At 42.2% G+C, this 20,429-nt stretch overlaps 2 long non-coding RNA genes across 2 annotated transcripts; one reads left to right on the plus strand and one right to left on the minus strand.

Annotated features, from left to right (window-relative positions):
• Positions 1 to 1,159: 1,159 nt before the first annotated feature.
• Positions 1,160 to 6,674, minus strand: LOC134193283 (uncharacterized). The gene is made up of 3 exons (XR_009972043.1): positions 6,531 to 6,674; positions 1,947 to 2,039; positions 1,160 to 1,892 (listed from the first exon to the last, which is right to left on the minus strand). It is a non-coding gene; the product is annotated as an uncharacterized LOC134193283 (long non-coding RNA).
• A 2,642-nt stretch (positions 6,675 to 9,316) lies between these two features.
• LOC134193299 (uncharacterized) lies at positions 9,317 to 11,043 on the plus strand. The gene is made up of 3 exons (XR_009972050.1): positions 9,317 to 9,504; positions 9,570 to 9,664; positions 10,679 to 11,043. It is a non-coding gene; the product is annotated as an uncharacterized LOC134193299 (long non-coding RNA).
• The last annotated feature ends 9,386 nt before the right edge of the window (positions 11,044 to 20,429 follow it).

Genomic DNA, 20,429 nt, shown 5'->3' on the forward strand with positions numbered 1-20,429 from the left:
ATTGCCTGTGACTGCTATACAAGGACTTCGATATGAAATGCCTTGTTCAATCCTAGAGGCATGATATCAATATCGGCAGCTATTACCACAGGTACGATCCTCACTGACTACTAAGAATGTCTCACAAACCCACTTTGTTTTGCATGTGTTTTGTCTTATAAAGCCTAACACAACACCTCACGCCGTTTTGCATGCGCAGCTTCGTTTCCACGTGACCAGTCACGTGCACCATAAACTTAGTTGCATACCTCCTTTTCCGGTGAGCTGGTTCGTCTATCTCTACGCTTTTCTCTACTTATGTATCTCTCAAAATACTGCACACAATTTATGAGTACTCTAACTCCTATTTCTTCGGCTTACAACAAAATCTTCTTCAAGTTAGCTTGCACAAGACTAGGTTTTACCGTGTCTAGTATTTTCTTCAATATTCGCATTCTCCGGCTTTTCCCGAAATAAAGACTAAAACCAACTGCAAGAACGAAATAACTTATAGCATTCAGTAAGGACTCGTTGTTGTACCGTTAGCTGTTCACAACCAACAAAGTCGACAACTGGCAAAGCAACACCCACTTCCTCTGGTAAGTGATGTCGTGTTCTACTACTTATGCGTCATTGTTTTCATCGCTTCAGGAAGGAAAACTAACGGAGAAACCGTAGAACACACATATATAATAGCGAAAAAGTTTGCAGACCACTGATGAACCTCTGAATCACGGCAGCAAGTCAGCAGCGCGGAGATGGTGTCTTCTACATCGGCCGGGCGATACATTGATACAGCGAGAGCTCGTGTTGCTGAGGTAAGCTTGCAGACTGTTTACATACTGTGACACATGCACAAGCTGTTGTGATCAGGTACAATGAGGGAAACACAACGCAGCAAGGAGAACAATTCCCAAGTCGTTATCTACCCACGCATCCTGCAGAAGACGGATAGTATGTATACACTCAGCAGCTGTTTGGCAGGAAACAACGAAAGTGGAGTCCGGACAATTAGAGACCTCTTTCTCATTCCTCAGGAAAACCAAACGAAGAGGCAACATCCGCAAGATACACTTTGAACTCTGAAACAGCATTCCAAAAAATACAAATAAGCATAAGTTTGCAACAATAGCTGATTCTATGTGAATCATGACTAAACTATTCTATTATACCTCTACCTTTCTCACGAACCATGTACTGTCTTGTTAAGGTGTAACTCAGTTCAGTTATATAACAAGAAATTTTTCAATAAATTCAAAGAGTCTCAGTACTACTGTACTAGTAACTTTGTGTGTTACATAATGAATGAACATCAGGCCTGCCATAGACATCTATGTCGTGTATGTGGCATTAGGTTTGGACGTGATGACCGTCCTTATGCCTGCTCTGAGTATTCTAGGCGACTATCACAAGCGTACAGCAACTGACATTTGGAAAACAATGACCCATTTGTTCACCCAACTGACTTCTGTATTGGTTGTTACCTTGCAATGTCAAAGTGTGAAAAAAGCCAAGGAGCGCTGCTGAATGTTGCATAATCACCAAAATGGCAAGCTCACTCAGAAGACTGTCCAATCTGCTTGAGCTGCAAGGAGCAATGAAAAGGAGGACGTCCTTCCAAAAAATCATAGAAGAAAAGAACTGCAGCCGCTAGTGACACAATGCCGTCACTTCAGAATGTAATTGACAACATAAAGCAGACAGCTCCTCCATCATTCTGTTCGGATGTCTCAACTCAGTCTCTCTTGCCCTCTGAGTTCATCCAGCCAGCTCCCCCTCTCACAATAGAGTTGTTTCTTTGTCCAATATGTAAACAAGTCATCAATGCACCTGTGGAATTACCTTGTAAACAACTATGTTGTGCACAGCGTGCTGTTCAAGCCATTAAATCATCAGCTGATGTTGTCTGTCCTCTGTGCCAAAGATCAATCTCAAGTACAGACGCTATACAGTGTCCATCAAAATACCTTAATGTCACTAGCTTCGCTTCGAGTCAAATGCACTCAATCCAGTTGCTCAGAATATGTACGATTAGACCAACTCAAGAAGCACCAGTTAAGCTGTGAACAAAGCACCCAGATTAATGCAACACCCATACAACGAACACTACAAGGTGTGTTGCAGAAGCCCTTAGATCAAATACCTGACACAACAGAAAAAAGAGTAGCAAGCAATGTCATCCAAAGAATGGTGAACTCTACATGTCAGCAAGCCTCGGAGGATTTTGTATCTTTGAAAACTGGTGGAAGGGTAAGTAAGACGTACCAATTAGACAACCCATAAAATGCTAATATGAAGTGGAGTTTGGTTTTCTCGTTATAGCCATTGACATACTTTCGTGTGCCAAAGCCACTCATGTCAGCTACTGCATCTTCTGAAGCAACCGTGAGGAGTAGAACTAGGCAAATTGCACATGTTCGTGAAGCCATCAGTGGAGGGCAGGAAGCAGTAAACAGGCAACTTTTTCATGAGGCCAAGCGTTTGGCAAGAGAAAGACAAGAGCTACTAAAGGAAGCTGGCTTCAAGGAAATACAGTACAGAGTCTCAGCCACAGAGGGCCTGGCCTTAAAAGCAGACCTTTCAATTCCTTGGAACAAGTTGAGAGCTCTAAGAACGGTAACTAATTAATTTATTTAGTCAATGTTTAGCTAGTCTTCTAATAGAAATTACCATACATTGCAGATGGCTATCAAAGTGGGGTGTGTCTCTTGCCAGTGAAAAAAGTAACGACAGCTCATGCTACATTGGTTGTTGCAAGACTTAGAAGCTGAAGAAGTTGTGTTTACCTTCAAACTACCAGGCGGTAGTGAAGAGCTTCGACCTGCCCAATGTATTTACATATCTTCACTCAAATCTGTAGTCCACTCACTTCTCGACCAGTTTTAATTGTGTGTGATTTAGACCTTACTCAAAAACTTATCATAAATACTGTTTTCTTCTGCAGAGCTGATGCATTAGTGTGGCATGACAATGCCATTCCTGCTGATGAATTGTGGATTAAGCTTGGTGGAGACAAGGGTGGGAGGACTTTCAAGCTAGCTGTGCAGATAGCAAATGTTGCATCAGTCAACTCAGTGAAGAACACCTTTGTCATTACATGCTTTGAAGCTGCTGATACAGTAGTTATCCTTAACATAGCTATAGGAAGATACCAATAGCAGCTACAGAAACTAACAACAACTGACTGGAAGTAAACAAATAAACACAAAAGTAATGTAATCCTCTTACAAATGTTCTTTTCTTGGTTAGAGCAAAGAAAGTCAGACTGTTTCTTTTTTGGAGATTATGAATTTCTCTGCAACATGTATGGGTTATCTGGACCTTCAGGTATGTAGCAGTATTATGTCATTACATGGCTCTCATAGCGCTTAAAGCATTTACCTCCTCCCTACCATAGGTCGTCACTGTTGCTTATGGTGTCTAATCAACAGTTCACAAATGGCAAAACCAGCTACAGAAAGAACACCATCACAACAAAGGAGTCTTGATCAGCTCATTACAGACTTCAGAAAATTTACAGAATCAGGGAGCAACATGAAAAGAGCAAAATTCTATAACAATGTTATTAGGCCCCACCTACTAGCTGCTCCAATCCACCATGTAAGAGCAAAAGCACTATCATAAGCCTTATCATTGTAATAATTGTAACCATTGCAGGTAGCCGTTCCAGCACTACATATCAGTCTAGGAGTCTTTGCTAAACTTTACGATCAACTAGAATGAGCAGCCCATAAAGTAGACAATCAAAGAGTCATCGAAGAAAGTGAGAGGGCTCTAACCCACATGGGACATGCAACTGCAACCCACATAGGACATGCAACTGCATCTTCTTTTAAACAACACATCAAGAGTACGAGAAGCACAGAAGTTACAAAAGGAAGCGCGAAAGAATAAGTTGGAAGCACAGAGACTCTTTGAAATTGCCAACTGGATAAATCTCACTGGAAGCACCAACACAGAGTCAACACCACCAGCTGTAATACAAATATACAATCAAGCCAAACAGCTAACAGCACAGGCAGATCAACTAGTGAGTTGTTACAATTTTGATTTGTAGTTGTAATTCGCACCAAGCTATTTATTAATTAATTACTATGGTAATGACACATGGCTAATGTTACATGCCATTGCACAAGGATCAAGAAGAAGCCCTCGGATTGGACTCCTTTCCTTTTCATGATGGCCCTAGTGTCTGTGCTTTAGATAAGACACTACCTGACATAGGCATTGAAAAACAAGCCTACCATGGAGGCTCATTCATAGGCAACCACATTCACAAGTGCTGCAGACTATTTTAAGCATCTCAATTTATAAAATTTGCTTATTCAACAATAAATTATACTATACAGGGAGACAACATAGAAAAGCTCTGCAATTCTATTGCAACGGCCGTGCCCCGGGACCTCACAGTAACAAGGGCAACGGCAGAAAACACTGCTCAAGCATTTACAGTAACATTCAACTATTTGCAGCCTGCCATAATGGTTACAGTGTTAGCCAAAATATGGACCAACATAAAATAGAAACTCTAGGTTAGCACTCTAGGTTAGATTGTAGCATGCGCAAAACAGCCGTGACCTATGCACAAACAACTCCATGGTTTTAACACATTCAGTATACTAGTATGTTTGATGTTGACTGTCTGTAAGTTGTCGATAACAACTTCAACAAGTTATTAACTTGGAAAATTCACCAGTCCTGGCAAAATTCACGAAATTCAAAACTAGTTCATTTAGAGTATTAATTCTGTCATGACGTATTATTTATACGTACTACTCATTTTGTTATTTCAATTGGACAGGCACCACAACAAAGTCCACAACAGAGCATACAACATGACAAAATCAACGAGGTAATTAACACACTATAAGAATACCAAGAAGTCATTGTTGTACATGTGCCTATACTAGGGTGTTCTGAACAAGAACATACTGCCATGCCTGGAACAGTAGTACGTATATCAGAGAGAGCCATTCAAAGTCCAATTAATTAAAAAGAAGCTAGGAATGTGGACGATTCACATTGACAGATTTCTAGCTTCTGAGGGCAGACAACGATCAGCAGTAAAATGAGATGGCAACTGCCTCTTCAGAGCTATGTCAAAACAACTCTTTGGAACAGATATCCTTCACCACCAGCTTAGGGAATTTCTTGCAGGTGTCATAGTGCTTAACCGTGACAGATACCAACAATTCTACATTCCTTCTGAAAAAACAACTTTCAAAAACACCAAAAATCCATTCATAAACTAGGAATGTGGGGAACACAGATTGAAATTCAGGCAGCGAGTGACAGCTACCAAATGCCTGTGTATGTGTGCTCTCCCCATCCCACAACTAGACAAATCAGGTGGCTATGTTTCAAGCCATCCTACAGTCCTCAAGTACCGGACACATCACAACTGCCACAGCTGTCTCTGTTGCACAACAATGGTCATATTGAAATAGCAGCACACACTGGTTGTCATTATGACAGCATATGCACTAATAAAGAGCAAACTTTACAGTTTCCTGAGCAGCCAGATGAGGACAAAGAATGTGAGGTCTGTAGAATCAGTGACAATGTAACCAATAGTGACAGTGATTAACGACGTCACTTCCATACCTGCAGAACCGATTCTGCTAGAAAGAAGTAGTTACTTGGCAAATGTTTTGTAAAGTTTTCCAATACTGCAATAATCAGAGACTGATTATAGTTTGTAGCCTTTGTACACTGTTTGTAGCATCCTGCTAAGATAAAGTTGTTACTTAACACAGAAGCACTGCTACTGTAACCTGGTTACTCCACGAGGTGTGAAATTCACCTCATTTTTATGAGTAATGAAACAGTCTCTTCTTGAATCTTGTGAACACATGTGTCATGCGTTGTAATTGAAAGTACGACAATTACATAACAAATTGGAATTAGAAAAAGACACTTCTTAGGCAGTTAGAATTAGGTGGCCACATTTATAGAACAAAACATTTAAGCAACAAAAGTTGGGGTGTGACATCAATCCCGGATATAGTTGATGGCTAATACTGGCACCAATGACACTGGAGTGCTACAAGCTGTAGCAGAATCTGAGATTACGAGCATACCGTGTGCATACTGTATGCATGTAGACTACATAGTAGATTTCACCTGGACTTTAATTGATAGCTGTTGGGAATTTCCTGTAACTGTATGGTAGTGACATGTTTTGGGACTGGGACCTGTAAGATAACTAGCTTGGGAAAGTTTTGGGTATGACAGTGGGCATATTTAGAATAGCTATCTAAAGATACGCTATTGCTATTGTATGTCTACAGCTATGAACTAATCAATTAACCCACCTTCCCATGTACCACTCCATTGCCATAGTACAATTATATGGTACAATATTTAAACTTAATATTTAAACAAACACACAAGTATTCTCTAGTGATGCACGCGTAGCCAATTAATCCTTTTATAAAACTACACACACAAACACACACACACACACACACACACACACACACACACACACACACACACACACATGCATGCATGCACGCACGCACGCACGCACGCACGCACATTTCGTGTACCTTCATCCAGGATGTCTGCAATCGAAATCTCTTCTAGTTCGTATCACGAACAAACAAGCCCCAGTCCTCAAGCAGCCAGCTTCGTTTTGACACTCAGTCTTCGCTATCACAGATAAGGGAGTCAGTACGCTACCACCGATCAGCGAAACTAAAGTCATGTTCACATTGAGATGTGTCACGCGAAGCCATAAATCTTGCTAGCGTGCGCTACAGAAAGTTCTCTGTCTCTTGTCGCAAGTGAAATGTTGTTGGTAAATCTTTACACCTGTTTGGATGTCGGTCGAGTATGCTCGTTTACGCAGAATCAGAGGCACGTGGGATTATGGAGAAGAAGTTGCTGCTGTGTTTTGGGGAGCACAGAAAGCCCATACAGATCGTTGCTGACGGCGGCATTGCGGCAACTCTGAGTTGGGTCGACAGCTGAGCTGGTTCGACTTGGCAGACGGCGATGAACTTCTTCCAATGACTAAAATAAGAATTTTGCCACAGCCACCAAGCCAGGCAAGACTGTACACTGCTGTTTGTGGGGAGTGGCTTCCCCTGACTAGTGTCCTAAAATACCTTCAACAGTCAGTCAGACTAAACACTGCTGTTTGTGGTGAGTGTCTCACTTATCCAAACTAGGTTGGGTGGTTCAGCTGACCGAAACAGTGTCCTGGTTTGTTTGCCTCTAGAATAGTCAGTTATATTTATTGTATTAGTCAATGGTACATCAGACTTTACACTGCTGTTTGTGGTGAGTGCCTCATTTATTCAAACTAGGTTGGGTGGTTCAGCTGACCCGAAACAGTTTCCTAGTTTGTTTGCCTCTAGAATAGTAAGTTATATTTATTGTATTGGTCAAAGGTACATCAGACTATACACTGCCGTTTGTTGTGAGAAATTGTTTTAGTGAATGGTATATCAGACTGTACTCAGCTGTTGTGGTGTATTACTTGCTATAATTAATTAAGACTTGTCTATATGGCAATGATGTGTGGGCTACAGGTCAATTTAATTAATTTGGTGTGCAATACCTAAAAGATATATAACAAAATTTTTTCGGGGATGTTCTCATTTTGACATGTGCACTTGAGGCGATCTCAAGTGAGGTAATCGCCTCAAGTGAGGTAGGTTTTAAATTGTATTTATGCACGTAACAATTAAGTTTTCTGTCGAGAACATCAACTTCAATCGCCTGTAAGCCATTCTTAGTGGTGTTCATAGATTGCGCATGCGCAAAGTTTTATGGACAAAACTGCAGAAAGTCTGTCTAGTTAGGCGTTGATTGACATGTACAGCTATTGTTGCTTTACAAAAGCCATGACTAATTAGAGTAGATTCTAGATGCTAGTTTCCCAATGAGACATGCTCTTTCAAGATCACATGCACAAAGCAAGAAACTCTGATCTGGCTTGAAGCGCTATGTACTTGTGGAGTAAGGCTGCATTGTTGCAACCTCAATTTTGTACAACTTGAAACTTCAGCCAGTAAAACTGTGACACTGCGGTCTGCGCATTGCAGCTACACACTCAACATTTTGATTATTTTAATTCAGACACTAGGAATACTTCTGTAAGCTTTGCTTTCAGTGCAAATTAGAGCCTTGAAGTTATTGCAATTACTACTGTTTGAAAAAGTCTCCTTTTTGTAAGTGTATGAAATGCACATGCGCTAGCGGGACTGTGCTTTTTAAGCTTACAATATTAGCTAGTTATTGGAAAGTCTGCAATTGCGTGTAGTGGTATTAGACTGTGCACTTTTACTAGCAGTTAGATTAGAGATATTTAGTAAATATCTTTAGTGCCTTTGGTGATATATGTAACCTAAAGTTTTAGATTAAGTATTGCCACAATTTGTTTTATTAATTATTGTCATATTTGATTGTTCTCTGTACAAGCAGTCACTGTTACATATCGACAATGCTCTGGAGCAGCTTCCATCTGCAGTGAATTGCGAACGTTTTTCATCACCTGATGATTTGCTTCTGGAGTCTTCAATGAATTCTGCAGCCACCACTAGACCTTGTAGCGGTGGTAGTGCTAGAACTTCTACACTTGAATCATCATTCCCAGCAACTTCTCACCTGAAGTAGAAGCTGCTCTCAAAGAACACGCAATGACTGTTCGAACAACTGCAGCATTTATCACTGTAATTGCTAGGGCTATGTTTGCTTTCAAAAAGTATCCAACATCAGAAGAATATAGTTATGTTGGACGCTGTATCGTGGACAAGTATCCTTTTCTGAAGTCTCCACTTGGAAATGGTTATGTAAGGTTATCTAGTTTACTAATCTTATACTAGATTTAATTAAGAGAATGTTTTGAATATACAGAGTCAAATTGTGATGCGGTTGAAAGAAAGATTCAAAAATTATCGCATGCCTGCAGCACCTGCTAAAGTTGTCAGTCTTGCTACTGTTTGCTCTTCAGCTTCTGAACTAATGAAGGAAAGACGCAAGCAAAGTTTTCAATGGGACACTCTTCCTCAGGTGCAGGATGGAGAGGATGAGTGGTTGTATGAACGGCATGTGAAGTCCTTAAAAGTTGAATGGTCAAAGAGAAACCCAAACAGTGTTTTTGTTGAACAACTGATGAACTTAACATACCCACAATGAAGAAGGTGGATATTGTCTGAGCCACACATTGCCACAACCATACTAGATCAATGTCCATTTTTGGCCAATGTTGAACATGTAATTTTTTCCTGGCGTCTATGTGATTCTTGTGTGTGTGTGTGTGTTCGTTCTGCATGTGTGTCACATCTTGCACAAGTTAATATTTTGATGTGTTTTTTTAGCTTGGATGTGAATTTAGTCGTATTAAGGCAGATGGAAATGACCAATCAAATTTCTTGTTGACACTTTTTGGGAAGTGGTCTGAAACATGTTATAGAATACTCAATCAAGGACAACTAGAGCTGAAGGCAGGTGGGAAAAGAATATATGACTTGGTCAGAAAGTATGCATATGATTTCTCAAATATGAACGTGGAAGGTAATTCGTATCGATGCTTGCGTCATGGAATATGCTTTACTATCTATGCAATATGCTGTTTCTAGATGCCTTCAGGCTTGTCTCGATGAAGGTGATGCTGATATTATTGTCCAGCAAACGTCAGTTACCAGGAATAGATGCTGTTATCAAGTATAGTTCGGTAAGAAATTTTCTACAGCAGTCGCAAATCTGTGTTTTGTAACATGCAGACACTTTAATTTAAGTTTCTGTGACATCTTTACACAGTCTTATGCACGTTTATACACTTACAATATGAATCTCTGCTATGTAGATTTTAATTACCAAATTGTAATTTACATCTTAGTTCTTATTTGAACTTTCAAGTGGCTTTACCCCTTCGTGTGATTGTAAGCATTATCAGAAGTGCATTACTGGCAATGTGTGCAGCAAATTGTAAAATGAGTTGCTTCGTGCTCAATTGTACAATGTGTATGGATTGGCCAGACACACACACACGCGCGAGCGCACGCACGCAGGCAGGCAGACAGACAGACAGACAGACAGACAGACATAGACAGACACACCACACATACACACACGCCACAAACATCAGGAGCTGCCGATTTTTGGTCACTCTGCTCAGCTAACAGCTGGGCCCCTGTGCGCTACTTAGGAGAACTCGGGGCCTGCTCTAGGAATCTCCTGGAGCCGGGCCAGGTACTCACAGGAGCACCAGCTTGTGAAGCCAACTGTCACAGTCTGTTTTGTGAGCACCCAAAGTCTTACCTGGACCCTAGTAGCTGATGACATCTGATGGCTGCTTACGGCCCCAGTCAAAGAGCAGGTATTCATTTATACTCCTGAGTTGAGAGAAGTAATTTTGTGAGTTTTTTGTTTAATTAGTTAATTAAGGAAATTATGCCATAGCTCGTCATCACTGTGACTTGAACTTTCTCGGATGTACTCACTCCATAGGATGACTCTATAAGCAATTGAGCTATAGCACCATACACACACACACACACACACACACACACACACACACACACACACACACACACACACACACACACACACACACACACACACACACACAAACATAGGTAGATTTCTTAAGTAGATGAACTCTGTGAAGTATGCAGTAATGTTATGCTATATTGAAGATATTTAATGTGACGATATGGATAACTTATGCTTTTGTGTATTCTCCTAGGAAAATGATGATCCAGAGTCCACAGTAGAAAAGATTCCACAACTTACTCAATACTTGGTTGTATGTAGCGATCCAGCCTAGCCGAGGCAGATATTTTTGGCATCGGAGCCTATCATTATGTTTTGAAATTTTGTGCAGCAACAGTATGTGCTGTCCATCGCTATTAATTGCGGTAATTTATGTGTTCAACACAAAATCTCAACAATCATTAGTAACATTTTACTGCTGCCTGGAGGTCATGTTACTTGGATGTACCTCAGGAAATGTTACTCTAGCAATATCTTATTTTTAACAGGATTGCAATGAGCTAGTAACTTTGTTTGACGAATTGTGTTTTGCTTTCTTGTTTAGTGCGTTGCTAAGTATTTTTGGTTTTAATGTACAAGCAATGGTGTTAAAATCTTTTCTAATGTGCACGTGCCAGAACCACAAGTAGCCACGGACTCCAGACCGCCTTAGAAAATGGCGCTAATAGCAGCCTACACAAGAATAAGCTAAACACCTTTCTGGTGTTTGGGTAACACTAAACGAAGGTTGTTTTAGCTAAGCACCATGAGATGGTGTAACAGTTGTACACCAGATTGTGGTGCTTTCCTGCACGCTCGCAAGTGTCAGTCTAGCGACAGCATCTCTATACGCAATTTGGTGTTTGTAAAACACTTTTGTTTTAGCAGTGTACAGTCGACACAACAGTACGAGCTGGCCTCACACGATTTAGTAACATGCACTGCACGTTTCAGTAACATGCACTGCACGTCGTCTGGCGTGGCTGTTGGTGACTCCCAGGTTGAGTTATTACGAGTCATTCGAACTCGTGCTGGCTCGCTAGCGATTGCACGCGATTAGCCATGAGGCGTCGCCACCCGCAAACTCTCTCTGCAATACGCAGCTACCAAGTCACATGCAGCGAGTCACGAAAGTCTCCGAGGACGTTTAGTTCCGAACAGAGTGTGGGTCGACGAGTTTGCTATACGTACAATCAAAGTTTTAGCACAACGGCTAACTACATATATATATATATATATATATATATATATATATATATATATATATATATATATATATATATATATTATGCGCATAATCTAGCCAAGGCTTCTATTACTTCTTGGTCTATCTGCCTAATGGCTTTACCACCCGGGTCTATTTATATAGCTACTGCAGTCATAACAATAATCATAAACCTTGTGATCTGATGAAGAAGATGGCTGTGATTTCTACATAGGGTTGATAAAACATAGTCTCTAGATGTTAGAGTTGAGTATTCGCTCTATATGTAAACGTCAAAGTTTATCTAGAATCTCGATGCAGGTGCCTCTGTTTTATTTGAATGTGATGCACATGCGCAATGTTAATCGTCAACAGTGACCGTGAAAACGCAAGTATAGCCATACTTGGAGAGCTCGCTTCTTTTCTGCATACGGTGGTCTTCTGATATCTATTTTGCGTCCGTCGGTGATTCTACATTACTCTGATGGCAGTTCAATTGCTCGTAAGCCTCACAATAGTGATGCTTGCCGTCGCAGTACTTGTCTTTATCTGCGGAAGAGAAACAAGGTATGCATGCATCTACTACGTAGTTTTGGATGCGAGAACTTTGTTCTATAGCTAAACGCGGACAGTTTGAATGAGTCGCCATGCAACTTGATATGTAAACAGTAAACAAATCCGCACAACGTGTGCATAAATGCACTTGGTTGTTTTACCGTCAGCAGAATGAAGAATTAATGCATTTCGTGCAGCGCGTTGGCTTTACTATTTACACAGGCCGGAAGTTATATAAGCGTTCATTCTAGGCGGACTGAGTAAAATTCTTTCGTTTACTGTAGTTAGCGATGACTACTCCTTTGGCCACCTAGGTAGCTCTAAAAAGGCATACAGCCACGCCGGATGAGCGCATTGCTTAGGCTCGGCTCTTAAATCATTACTCGACAAGACTGCGTATCTCTTGACATTATCTCAGCGCAAAACCAAACGATTAGAACGCTTCAAAAATTAAAAATTAAAGGACTGGCTTCCAGAATTGCTTCTTTAGCGCACGACCAGATCACGTGAGCCTTAATGACGCAATCATGTTGTAGGAAATTGACTCTATTGCGTTTCCGTTGTAGAAACGTCGTGCTGCTTTGCTGATCTATGGCTTCGTCCTGTAACATTTGAAAGAATCGGTGTTTTGTGCTTTGCAGACCATGGGTCCGGGCGGCGATCGTCTTCTAACATTTTAGAATGCGCTCATCCATACGAAGGAACCTTCGCGCGCGAACGCCTTCGATCACTGGACCTCGTTATTTCGGTTGAGCACTGCCATTACACAGTATAGATAGAAACACGATTATATTAAATTATATTATATTATTAAATAATGTAACTAGTAGCGTAGCTTGTTTTTAAATATATAAAAGAACTTTTTGAATACAAAATTATTAATTTCTCTATTGTTAACTGCCAAACGATTTTGCTAATAAATTTGTGTTTGATTGCAATAGCAAAATATGGTGTTAGAAAAGCATAACCATTGTACATTTTCTATGTAACCCTAAAAGAGAACTCTGATCAAATACTTAAACTTGTTGAAAGAAAGGTACATACAAGGCCTACTATTTTCCTGCAGAAAGGTTACCGTCCAGCCAACTACAGAAGCAAAGAATGAGCTAACGAGTTGTTCAGACGATTCTCCGTATGTAGCACAAAGTCTCTGGAAGTAACTTTAGCTTTAACCATACCAAGTGCGGAGATCTGTATTTTATACTCTCTAGCTACAGCCCGCGCAACCGCTCTAAACTCTGTCGCTCTACACATGCTCAAGTCCTAGTAGTCTTTACTGCATTACTACAATACCTCTAGTTCTACAACGATTAATGTAACCCAACGCAACAGATACCGCATCCCAACATAAACCATGTCAATAAAACATCCGCATCTTTGGTTTTGTCTGGTAACTTTACTTGTCGTCCGGAGTTAGTTAATATTCCTTCCTTGTAGATAGAGCATGATGCTGGCTGTGCTCACGCTGAATCCGTCTTGCTACTTCCTTTCTCACAGTTTGTAGGTGTCTATGATTTGGCCAGTGGTCGACTGGAAGTCCCTTCTAGGAATTAATTAAGTGCGAGTTGTAGATAGCTGAGGCATCGACGGTGTAGAAGCTGAAGCTTGTGATAGTGTTGCTGAAAGAGACGCGGTGTCTGTAATGTGTATATTTCTCCTTGTAGATGGCTCAAAGATAACTGCTTGTGATGCTGTTGCCGGTACATGCAGTTCAGCTGTGCTCATTGAGGCATGGAATTCTCTTACATGTCTTCGATTTATTAGTAAGATACGCCTCTCACGAGACACTCCTATTTGTTGCCCGTATTGCTCAACAACTCGCCATCGTTTGCTTGGATTCGAACATCTGTCCTGTAAGACTACTACTGTGCCGGTTGTCAACTCAGGGAGAGGGTGGACTTCTCTTTTGGCAACATGGTCTTCTGCCATTAATGCTTTTGCCCGAATCTGATGTGCCTTGTTTACGATAACCGGAGGGCTATATGATGGCGCTAGAGTGTTGAGAATTCGACCAAACAAGCCTACCCTGGCGTGAATTCCAACATTCTATTTGTTGAGTTCCTTATGTTCATTAGAACCTGTTGCAAATCGGCCGGCAAACGGAATAGAAGGTCGTAGTCCCCGTAATCGCTCCCATAAGATACGGTGCTGCCGTTCTACCAGGCCGTTTGATTGAGGATATCACGGCCTGGCTTTGACGTGCTGGATGCCTAGTTTCTCTAGAAATTGTTCCATTTCTGTAGCCACAAACTGTGGGCCTTTATCTGACTCCAGCATAGATAGCAATCCAACCCTGGCAAAGACCTCCATGAGCTTTTCTATTATTCCCGTGGCTGTGGTCAAGCGTAGGGGAAGCACCTCTCGGTAACGAGACCCATAGTCGATTATGGACAAGAGATTATGACCTTCTATGGAAACCAGGTCTACTGTCAGTTTGTTCCATAATGCTTCTAACCGTCATGGTTGCAAGTTCTGGTCGGAGATAGGTCGCCTCCTTCAGAAAATTTTACATTGTACTCCAAACATATTTGTATCCTTTGTAAGACCTGTCCACCAAACTCGTTTGCGAAGCGCTTTCTGATAAGCGTCTAGACATGAATGTTCCTCGTGTGCTAATCGCAGTATCTGCCGTCGTAACGCTTCCGAAATGACATAACGGTTGCCCAACAACAGAACGCCTTCTAAATCTGCTAGTTGTTTCCGCACCAAATAATATGGTTTCTTAGGAGCACTGCGATCTCTCCAAGCATTCATGATTACTCTCTTCTTAATGGCCTTTATCAGAACATCCTCATCTAATGCGCTTTGGATCTCAGCGATACCAACCGGAGCTTCCTCCAATACCATATTAGCATGTTTCCCTACGGATCGAGACTCTTCTGTTCTTGTGTCTTGCTCCGGGAGTGGCGCTCGAGACAATGTGTCTGCACAGACTAACTGACATTCGGGCTTATAGGTGAGCGAGAATTGATAAGGCATCCTTCATACAAGCCACCGTTGTAACCGTGAGAGTATGTTGTCAAATGACTTGTGTATTATGTCTACCAGTGGCTTGTGGTCAGTGAAAACTTGTACAGGCCGCCCGAGCATATATTAACGAAACCTTGTAATATCGGAAACCACTGATAGCATTTCTCGTTCTAACTGAGAGTACCGGGATTCAGTCCTGTTTAAGGATCGACTTGCTGCCGCCACTGGCAGACATTGCTCGCGATCGCTCTGTTGCCATAACATCGCACCTAGTCCCAGCGGTGAAGCATCACAGCTAATTGCGCTGCAGACTGCAGGAGAAGGTCGGAAGTAAGCTAGCTTTTGAAATGCTGCTGTGACTCCTTCTTTTGCAATACTAAAAGCTGATTCTAACTCCTTGGTGCAACCTAGTTGGTTTGCTTTGGCCAGCTGTCGGAGCGGGGCTGTCACTTGAGATAAGTGATGGATAAATTGTCCAAGATAGGCGGCCATTCCTAGAAAACGCCTTACGTCTGTTGTTGACTTTGAGCAAGGCATATCCTGAATTGCTCGAATTTTATCAGCGTCTGGCAGTAGTCCATCATCTGTTAGCAAATGGTCCAGGTATTTCACACGTAATTTTTAATTTTGACACTTTGCCCAGTTGAGTTTCAAGTTTACATCCTTTAACCGTTGCATCACTCTTTGCATCCGTATGTCGTATTCCTGTTGAACCTTTCCGAAAGACAAGGATAACATCAATGTAGACGATGACGCCATCTAGTCCCTGTGGAATATCGTCTACTACTCTTTGAAAGATCTCCTATGCGCATGCGACACCAAAGAGTAGTTTCTTGAATCTGTACAGATCTTGATGTGTTGTGAATGCCGTGTAGTGCCTAGACTCTAAGTTAAGCGGTACTTGGTGAAACCCAACTCGGCATCTAACACAGAGAACGCCTTAGCTCCCTCCCATCTTGCTGTAATCTCATCTAGAGTGGACAGCATATGTCGTTCCCGTACAATTGCTTTATTGAGCTTCCAATAGTCTACACATAAGCGTAGGGTTCCATTGGCCTTCAGAACTGGTACCAATGATGATAACTAACTAGTAGCCTGTCTCACAGGTTCGATCACATCCGCTAGCTGAAGCCGCTCTAGCTCTGTTTTAGTCTAATTCCGTAGACTGAAAGCATGCCGTCTCGGTGGAAGGGCGACTGGAGCCACCTGTGGGTCCACAGTGATGCCTATTGGGTTGACCTTTATCATGTTAGCCTCGCTGATGGACGGAAACTGCAATTGACGGATGACATATTGGCCAAAAAGGATCGTTTGACCCACTGCCACTACAAAGTCAATACAGGTGCAAATCTTTGTACCTGCTTTGATGGTGACATCAACCACTCCCAGTGTGGTCACCGGACGCCCGTCATTCGCTTTGAGCACAGTGGTGATCGGTCGGGTTCTGTGACGATGTCAGCTGTTATCAGTGTGCGCGTTGCGCCGGTGTCCAGTAGACCTGTACACGTCTTGTCATTTACCTCAACGTGTTCCTGAATGCCTCTGCTTGTTGTGGTTCTCCTGCAACATAAACCGTGTCATATACACGATTAGTCTCCTCCTGCGGGTCACCGCTGGGAAATTTATCTGTTACGACTTGTGCGCAATGAGTCGTCTTCCGCTGGAGGCACACAGCAGCAAACTGCCCCATCTTTTTGCAATAAGAACAACGCGTATCCGCTGCAGGGCAGTGCTGTCTCTCTTTGGTGTGTTGGTGACCACAATATTTGCATTTCACGATATTACCTCTGCCTGTTGGATTCTGTCGGCTTATTTTGTTCACAGCACCTGAAGACGCTCCCGTCGTGCCCAGATGTGGCCGTTCATAAAGGGAATTGTCTGTTATAGAGGTTTCAAGTGCCACTGCCTTTGAGACGTCCCCTGCCAGAGTGAGCTTCGCTTCTTTTAGCAGTTCTCGTCTTATATCAGGGCTTGTCAGACCAGCAATCAATTGATCAAGTACTTGCCCATTGACCACTGTGTCTACAGCTGTTGAAGAAAAATGGCACAACGCCACCTTGGACCGAAGACGGACCACAAATCCTGTGAATGTTTGGTGTCCTTCTTGTTTCATCTGTCGAAATCGGTTGTTTTTTCGATGTAGTGTTGGTAGAAGGTCTAAAGTGCGTTAGAATGGCGTCAGTCAGCGCAACGTACTCTTCTGATTTTCCACCTGGGGCTCCCACTACGAAACCTTTGAGCACTCGCCTTAGGCTCAATCCCTATAAATTGAGAAACAAACTCTTCTTCTCTGCTGGTTGTACAATTTTGCAAATCGCCACGTAATCATTCACGTCCTCGAGCCACAATTCGAATTCAGCCGCAACGTTGCGTTTTTAGTCAAGAACAAACTGATTCGGCACTCTGCCGACTCTTGTTGCCATCCTGCCGACTACGCCAAAACTGTGGAGATCTGTATTTTATACTCTCCAGCTATAGCCCACGCAGCCGCTCTAAACTCTGTACCTTTACGCATGCTCATAGTCCTCGTAATCCTTTGCTTCATTACTACGACAAATGCTCTTAGTGCACCCGAAATGCAGCAAGACATAATATAGCAACTAATCTAAGAAGGGTCTCCTTTTGAGGAAGCTCCACGATTGTATTGACAGAGTCAATAACTGCATGTATACGTTTGGGTTCCCAGTTGGCTTTAGTTTATACATCACAACTTGACACCATATTTCTCACAATCCTTACCTTGAGAAGTGCACAGGTATCGGTCTTCCTTGCTAATCAGCAATCAAAGGTACGCTCGTGTGACATACGGGTACTAAACACGCCCCGATGCAGTTGATTCAAGGGAATGGGTGTGGCGTTGCAATGCTTTGCTTAAATATATTTCGGTTAGGATTATGCAGTCATATAAGGAGAGATCGGAGATCTGAAATTCTGCAGGTGGTTGCCGAACAGAAGAATTTTTCTCTCATCATGTTGTTTTCAAATTTGTAACCGCGTGCAGTACGCGTGAACTGTCTCGTACTTCTCATTCGCACGTTCATAGTAGGTGTTCAACACTTAATTGCATCCCACTTGACTCGAGAAACATACAGCTGTGGGCTATGGCTGCTTGAAACTAGAGGCATCGTCAAAGAAAAGGAAGAAGACGCTACTATCTATTTTGCAGCGTCTTGGGTAAGAAACTTTTACTGCAGAATTGCACAGTCCTCTTTGGGATACGTGGCTGTAGATTCTTCTCATCGGCTCATTTTCCGGCGATTCCAGTGATCTCTCTGAAACTGTACATTCTGTGTCCCGCCTGAGGCTGTAATGAATTCTACTGAATACAAAAGGTCAACTGTGTCTTTCGTTTGGCTCTTATTAAAAATAGATTGGGACAGCTAGTTGTCGTAATACAGTTCTAATAGCCTCTAGTTTCTAGTTTGAGGCAAAAGTTATTGCCTAATTGATATAAAAACTTGCCTCGGTAAAATCTAAGTGGTAGTTACGGGTCTGAATGACTAATACCTAAATACACGAGCACGCATAGCGAGCCGAGCCGCGCCGCGCCAGCCGGTGCCATCTCAGTATTTCAGCCCGCATTTATACGATACACTCTGTCGAAGGAAGCCAATGCGTGTCACCAACGTGCATTGGTGAAATAGCTCGCGTTAGGTCATTTGTGCCACGGACAGAAGCCAAGCTGCCTGCGTTTTTTTTCTATGGCTTTACAATAGTCATATCTAGAAAGCGGAGGACATATAAGAGACGTCGTAGGTCTATCGCCAGGTGATTGCTGTGTACATGCAGCAACGGAGTTCCAAATCTAAACGTTTTGCTCATCTTGAAACCTCCATAATGTGCTAAGACACAGAGTATTCGTCTCACTCTACGCTATTTGTGCCATTTTCGCGCGGAAGTATGACGCGGCAGAAAGGGGTCTGGCTACTAAGACTACAAGTTGAGTGTTGTATCGTTACCGACTATATATTGGTTCTATTGCAGCTCGCTTACAGTTTCTACTCAATACTACACTAGACTATACAAGACTGGCTACCCACATGCCACAGTACTATATAGTGTCATATTCTATTAGTATGCTAATGAGTACTAGGGGTAGTCCCAAGTCCCTTACCCTACTACACTCCCTTCCACTAAATCTCTCGATATCTCTGGGGGTCTTCTATTGTCCCTTGTATGATATCTTCGATTTTCTGTCTCTGTTGACTTTTCAGTCGTTTCTTTGTCAGCATGTTATCAGTCTGTTCTGACTGCGTTTCTGTTAACTGAGGGTGGCTAGAAGTAGTTGGTACCCAATCTTCCCTAGTAGAGTCTGCTGATGAGATTGTCTTCTCAGCACTGACTTCGGAATAGTTTCCAGCTTGTGGTGGAATCATAGTCGCTGTACTATCATGAGTATTGGAAGCTTGCTCCTGATGTACATCCTGTGGAAAACTTCTGATATCACGATATAATATATGGTCTACATGAACATACCTAGCCTGACCAGTCACGTTTACAAGATAGTTGATCGGTCGCAGTTTCTGAACTACTGTTCCAGAGAGCCACCGTCCCCGACTATTTTGTCTTGGGTTCCATACTGCCACTGATTCTCCAGGTAACTTCTTACTATTTCTGGATGTAGCTTTTGTTTGGCTCTCCTTTCTGTCTCGAATCCCTCCTCAGAATGTAGGTTTAACAAGGCTTAGTCTTGTTCGTAAGACTCTCTTCATTAGCAATTAGGCTGGCGTTTTTCTTGTTGAGGTATTTGGAATCGGCCAATACTGCAGCAGTATAGATATTTGATGTCAAATATTACGTCCTTTAGGTGGTGCCTCCATAGATCTCTTGAAGATTTGTACTGCTCGTTCTGCTTGTCCATTACTGGATGGGTGACACGGAGGGGTGAGTTTGTGTTTGACACCATTTCCTTTCATGAACTCCTGAAATTCTATTGACCTGAATTGTGGACTATTATCTGTCACCAATCGTTTTGGAATGCCGTGAAAAATCAAAATTCGCCTTATCACCTCTATTATCCTAATAGCCGTTGTACTAGTGCCCATTTCATGCACCTCCAACCATTTCGAATATGCGTCAAACATAATAGGATAATGTTGACCTTCCAGCTTCGCGAAATCTGCGTGAACTCTCTTCCAAGGTGCTGTAGGATACATCCATGGATGAGGAATACCAGCAGGCGCAAATTTCACATTTCTTGCAAAATTCTTCCAACGTCATGTCAAAATTCGGCCAC

The sequence above is a fragment of the Corticium candelabrum genome, chromosome 17 (genome assembly GCF_963422355.1).
Source record: "Corticium candelabrum chromosome 17, ooCorCand1.1, whole genome shotgun sequence".
NCBI lineage: Eukaryota > Metazoa > Porifera > Homoscleromorpha > Homosclerophorida > Plakinidae > Corticium > Corticium candelabrum.